Source organism: Engraulis encrasicolus, chromosome 1 (genome assembly GCF_034702125.1).
Source record: "Engraulis encrasicolus isolate BLACKSEA-1 chromosome 1, IST_EnEncr_1.0, whole genome shotgun sequence".
NCBI lineage: Eukaryota > Metazoa > Chordata > Actinopteri > Clupeiformes > Engraulidae > Engraulis > Engraulis encrasicolus.
The window spans coordinates 38,293,392-38,299,391 of record NC_085857.1 but is presented as its reverse complement, the minus strand read 5'-3'; the positions used below and the strand labels follow the sequence as shown (position 1 = coordinate 38,299,391).

At 44.2% G+C, this 6,000-nt stretch overlaps 1 protein-coding gene across 4 annotated transcripts in view; it reads left to right on the top strand.

Moving 5' to 3' along the window:
- septin9b (septin 9b) overlaps positions 1 to 6,000 on the top strand; it is a 135,956-nt gene that overhangs the window by 76,382 nt on the left and 53,574 nt on the right. Inside the window, exon 1 of one of the 4 annotated variants that reach the window (XM_063201742.1) lies at positions 2,972 to 3,269. The exons of the other annotated variants lie outside the window; for them this stretch is intronic. The gene's annotated coding sequence lies outside the window, so the exon portion shown is untranslated. Of the gene's footprint in view, positions 1 to 2,971; positions 3,270 to 6,000 lie in introns of those variants that run through there. 4 annotated transcript variants of the gene reach the window in all.

Here is a 6,000-nt window from a genome sequence, read left to right as displayed (position 1 = left end):
CCTGCCAGACAAGTTCTTGATGCAACAGGACTGCACATAAAAAATGTTAAAAAGTGTTGTAAACATAACTGCTTCTGTCCTTAAAACCTGAGGAACAAGTATGCAAGCCTCAGGGGACCATGCGCAAAGCAGGTAGTTTCCAACCACATTTAAATTAGTTTTCCTCCTCTGAAATTCAACATACAGGCAGTAGACACATTCTTCCTTTGTGTTTCATCCTCCCTCTCTCTGCCTCTCTCTCTCTCCCTCTCTCTCTCCCTCTCTCTCTCTGTCTATCTCTCTCTGTTGTTTCTTCCTCTCTGCCTCTCTCTCTCCTCCCTGCCTCTCTCTCTACCTTTCTCTCTCTCTCTCTCTCTCTCTCTCTCTCTCTCTCTCTCTCTCTCTCTCTCTCTCTCTCTCTCTCTCTCTCTCTCTCTCTCTCTCTCACCACACGTTACATTCTGGCACGAGATGCCTAACAGGTGACAGCAGCCATTGGCCTACACTATATTAGGCTATCTACTGTATCTCTACAGGCTTACTGTGTATACAGTCTTGCGTAGGTGCAGGAGCCACACGGGGGTTTTACACAACTAAAATGTTCTAGTGCGTGACTAGCATGACAGGAACATAAGCGCCCTCTTCAAAAAAGAGATTCAAATCAACTTCCACTGAAACAAGTTGTTTAAAAAAATGTTTAAAGTGATACTGTCCCATTTTGGAGTTAAGATTATTTTACACCTCCCCTTGAGTTCAATAATAGGGTTTTACCGTTCTCCTATACTCTCAACCGTTCTCTGGGTATGGCAGTGCAAATTTTGTCTACAAGCTAACAGTTAACATTGAGTCCTATGAGACGAGTTAGCCGCCAGCTGGTCTCATAGGACACAATGTTAACTGCTAGCTTGGAGGTAAAATTTGTAATGCCATACCCAGAGAATGGTCGGAAGTACAGGAGAACGGTAAAACTCTATTATTTAACTCAAGGGGAGGTGTAAAACAAGCTTATTTCCAAAAATGGGACAGTATCACTTTAAGGCAGGCATTATGAAGGCAGGATACTCACTGTTTTCGCTGTAAAGATGAATAAATATTCATAGCAGCTTCCACTAAAATAAATGGACTGGTTCGTGTTGAAAAGATACTAGAAGCATGCAGTGAAGCTATGTCTTGCACCTGTTGGTTTTGCTATAGTTCTAATCCACACAAATCAGACAATACTAATGACGTGACGATTTGATAGTCTTGCTTACGCAATGTACGCATGTGTTTGCACGCATGCCTAAAATAAATGGCTGGTTAATGTCAAAAAGAAAAATCATGACTTAAAAAGAAAGAAACATTAAGTCATGTCTTGCACCTGTTGGTTGTGCTATAATTCTACGCAAATCAGACGAGACATGATGATTTGATAGTCTTGTTTGTGCGGACATATGTGTTTGCGTGCTCGCATTCCTGTGCATAGTTGCTTTTCACAGCGATTCCTATGATTTATATCCCCAACAGTTGTTATGTGGCTTTATGCCAGAGAACGCATGATGCACTTATATAAGATCATGAACGCTGCTTTCAATACAGTCAGGGCCGGATTAATCCACAGGCTAGATATGGCTGCAGCCTAGAGGCCCCCACCTGCCAGGGGGCCCCTGATTAGCCAAAAGTGAAAAAAAAGCTAAATTACTTTATTGAAAAATTCATCTGTCGTGTTGAGTAGAGTTTGTATGTTGTCCTTAATCTCTCGCTCATAATTATGACACTGTCTATGTAAATTTGTCTCGAAATTTGCTTTCTGGGGGGGCCCACAGCAACCTGTAGCCAAGGGGGCCCCAGGCCATCCTAATTCGGCCCTGAATACAGTGCTCCACAGCAGTTCTGTACGCATTGAATCTCTATAATGTCAGCGTCCTCCTTCCTTCACGGTTCCCATATGTAGTATATTTCATCCGTAGCCATCTAATAGATGAGAGTTTGATTAATATGCCTTCCTCAGGGGAGACGTTGTCGGACTCGAGCTGCAAGCAGGCAACCATCAATCTGGCGTATGGAAGCCCATTAGGGACACACAACAGCAGGGGGAAGCGAGGCGAGGGTGACCAAATGTCTTGGCAGTCTTATGGAGAACCACCATTTGTGATTTTTTTTGTGTGCGTATTCTCTCACTTTTACGCAAACACACACTCTCTCAAATCCTCTCTCTCTCTCTCTCTCTCTCACTCACACACACACACACACACACACACACACACACACACACACACACACACACACACACACACACACACACACACACACACACACACACACACACACACACACACACACACACACACACCTGTCTGCCTTTTCGTCATTTCCTTGCCTTTCCTTCTATCTTAACATATATCTATTTTTTACACTCTGTCTCCCTCCCACCATCATCCTTCTGTCTTTTTCTCTTTTTCTCTTTCTATTTCACTGCCGTTCTGTCTATAGTCTATCTGCATGATTGACTCTCTCTCTCTCTCTCTCTCTCTCTCTCTCTCTCTCTCTCTCTCTCTCTCTCTCTCTCTCTCTCTCTCTCTCTCTCTCTCTCTCTCTCTCTCTCTCTCTCTCTCTGCCCCCTCTCTCACTCATACTGTCATTTCATATACAAACACTGCATTGGCCTGCTCTTTCTGCTTTCTCTTTCGCTGTCTATCCCTCCACTCCTGACTGACTTTCTTTCATGCTGTCTCTCTGTTTATTTAAACAAATATATAGACTTCACATTTTGTGTGTTTGTGTACAACACACACTGTATATTCACATACACAACACAGACCTACTGTTGCTCACTGCCAATTGGTTCTCTCTCTCTCTCTCTCTCTCTCTCTCTCTCTCTCTCTCTCTCTCTCTCTCTCTCTCTCTCTCTCTCCATCCCTCCCCCCTCTCTCTTTTTAAACATACACACTACCGAATTTGCCTACATATACAAACAGTGTGTTTATAGGAGTTCACAGCCAACACACACACACGGGCCCTGTGTTGCCTGCCTTGCAGCCTATTGATTAGCCAGTGGCTAAATGAGGGGGGTGTGGAATGCTTGGCTGCCTTGCCGATCACGTGACCCAAGGGGAAGGGGGCGTGGCCTGTGAGCAAGCGGAGAGTCCAGCTGGTGGTGCAGACAGGGCTGAGAGAGCGAGAGAGCGAGAGAGAGAGGAGGCAGAGAGAGAGGGGCTGGAGAAAGAGAGAGAGAGAGAAAGAGAGAGAGAGAGAGGGGGAGTGACAGAGAGAGAGAGAGAGGAAGAGAGAGAGAGTGAGAGCCGGGAAGGGTGAGTTTGCTTGCCAATAATCTCTGTGCTGTAATTTCAATGCTGTGTCTCTTTTTTTGCTTCACTATGTGCCTGTCTCTCTGTGTGTTTGTAATGGGTCTCACTTTACTTGTGGTGTTGTCTTGTTCATGTCTTCACATACTCTGAAGGCCTAGGCTCAGACAAAGAAAGTGTTGTGTTGTGTTGTGTGGTGTGGAGGCTTTTTGCTTATGTGCATGGAAAAGTTTGGAGGTGTCATCTTACTGTTTGTGGTGGTGCTGTGCTGCTGTGAAGATAACAACAGGCTGAGAAAAAAAATGGCTCATATTTTGGTGAGCATTTGCTGAACATTTGCTTGGGAGGGAGGATGGGCCTCTCTCTCTCTCTCTCTCTCTCTCTCTCTCTCTCTCTCTCTCTCTCTCTCTCTCTCTCTCTCTCTCTCTCTCTCTCTCTCTCTCTCTCTCTCTCTCTCTCTCTCTCTCTCTCCCCCCTATTCTCTTGTTCACTTGAACATATGATGGGGGTCAGGGTGCACCTCCTCCTCCCCCTCTCTCTCTCCCACCCGCTCCTTCCCTCCCTCCTTTTCCATTCTCTTCTCCACTCCCTCCATCCCTACCCTACCCTTCCCTACCCTCTCTTCTCTCCATTGTCTGGGTCATCTCTGTGGGCCTTGCGGTAATCAATCTGGGGGTGGGGGATCTTTTGAGGCTGATCCCATTTGCTTTAAAACGCTCGCCATGCCTCATTTTTAAGCAGGCCACTTTGTTTGGTTGTATAGTGAAGAGAGATTTCTGTTTCACTGTCTGTCTACCCTCCTGTATTATATGGAAGTTGTTGCGCTCTGTGATCTGATACAGTGCATGGCAAGAGCCAGCAGGCCGAGTTGTTAGTAATTTGAGTCTACGTTTTTAAATGCTCTGCATGTTTCTTTTAAACAGGCCACTTTGGTTGGTTGTATGGTGTAGAGATTTCCCTGTGTCTCCCCTCTTCGAGTCCTGTATGGAAGTACGATCCATTTAAATAGGACAGCAGGCCAAAGTATTACACTTTTGAGCTAATTCAGTCAGTATCTCAATGGCTTTCCATTGATATTTTAATTATGATTAGCCAGATTTAATGAAGGCTTTAAAAACCATATTTCCTGCTTCTTTTCGATAGCCCCTGTCAGTGCCTGGGGCCTGTTGGGGTTTGTTTATCGTGGCCTTCCATGCTTCTTTTAAGCAGGCCACTTTGGTTGGAGGTGTGTACATGTCGAGATGTCTTTCTGACTCACTTCTTTGGCCACTGTAGCTAGTGGTTTTCCCGAGTCACAAGCCATTCAGGTATTTCCACTAGCCACAGATTTCATATTGTTTTTAAAAATATATATAATGATTCTGTATGTCTAACTTCAGAAGGTTAGGTGCTAAAGCAAGATGAGTATATCAAGCAAATAGATACTGAGTTACTGTGCTTTTTCTTGAACTTTAAATACAAACAATTAATACACAAGCAAACAACAGAATATAAGCTACTATGATTCATACGTCACACCAAGGAATACGCTGCCAGCCAAATTGGCTAGTGACACTGAAAGTATTACTAGCCAAAGCCAAGTTTTACCAGCATTTGGCTGGTTGGCAGGTGCCAGTGTCTAGCCCTGACATGTGCATACATCCAATGTACAATAGGCAGAGGTGTAACAACTTCGAGCTTATTCGGTCGATCCCATTTGCTTTTAAATGTTTTTCATGCTTAAGCGTGCTACTTCGGTTGGTTATGTGTGTAGAAGATAGATGTCAGTTCCTCCGTCTCTCCCTCTTCAAGGAAGCTGCTGAGTTTAATCTGATTGCGATTTTGATCCTCTCATCTGATTTGAAGTAGGCCACTTTAGTTTTGTGTTGGCAATTTCTGTTTCCCTTTCATTCCTTCAATAATTAAGGTTCTGAGTTACATCTAATCCATTTGCATGGGACTACACATGCTGAGTTGTTATTTACAATTTTGAGGTAATTCAGTTTGCCTCTGGTGGTGCTCGAGTGTGCCAGTGTGTTTTCTGAATATAAGACACCTGACTTGAAGTTCAAAGGCAGACGAAAATGTCAAGTTTAAGTGTGTGTGTGTGTGTGTGTGTGTGTGTGTGTGTGTGTGTGTGTGTGTGTGTGTGTGTGTGTGTGTGTGTGTGTGTGTGTGTGTGTGTGTGTGTGTGCGCGCGAGTGCCTGCATGCGTGCGTTCGAGCGTGCGTGCGAGCGTGCCATTTGAAACTTCCCCTTGTCTCATTCTGAGTGGCTTAAGGAAGGCGAGACAGCAGGGGAGGAAGGAGGTAAAAAAAAGAGGGGATGCGTTTTTAAATTTATGTGGCCCACGCCACGGTATGTTTTTCACAGCCTTGTCGAATTATAAATAGTTTTGTTTTTCAGTGGTGCCTTTTCCCCTGAATATAACATGTTGTCGGACAAAAACGGCGCGGATATACATAAATAAAGCAAGACCGGATATTCAATGGGTCTGTTTTTTGTAGGCCTACTGTATGTCAGAAAAGTTAACCATACCTCTATAGTGCCACACGTCAGCCTTTATTCAACTTCTGTCAAGGAGCACAGTTACATTGAGAGGAGTATTGTGATTTTAAAGAGAATGGTGGCAGTATTACCAGTGATTTTTCAATATGGTAGGTCAAGATAAGTTGTAGCACCCGCCATCAATGCAACAAAGTGGAATTAAGTCTGGGGTAACAGACTTCAGAGGTAAATCATCTAATGCAAGAGCTTT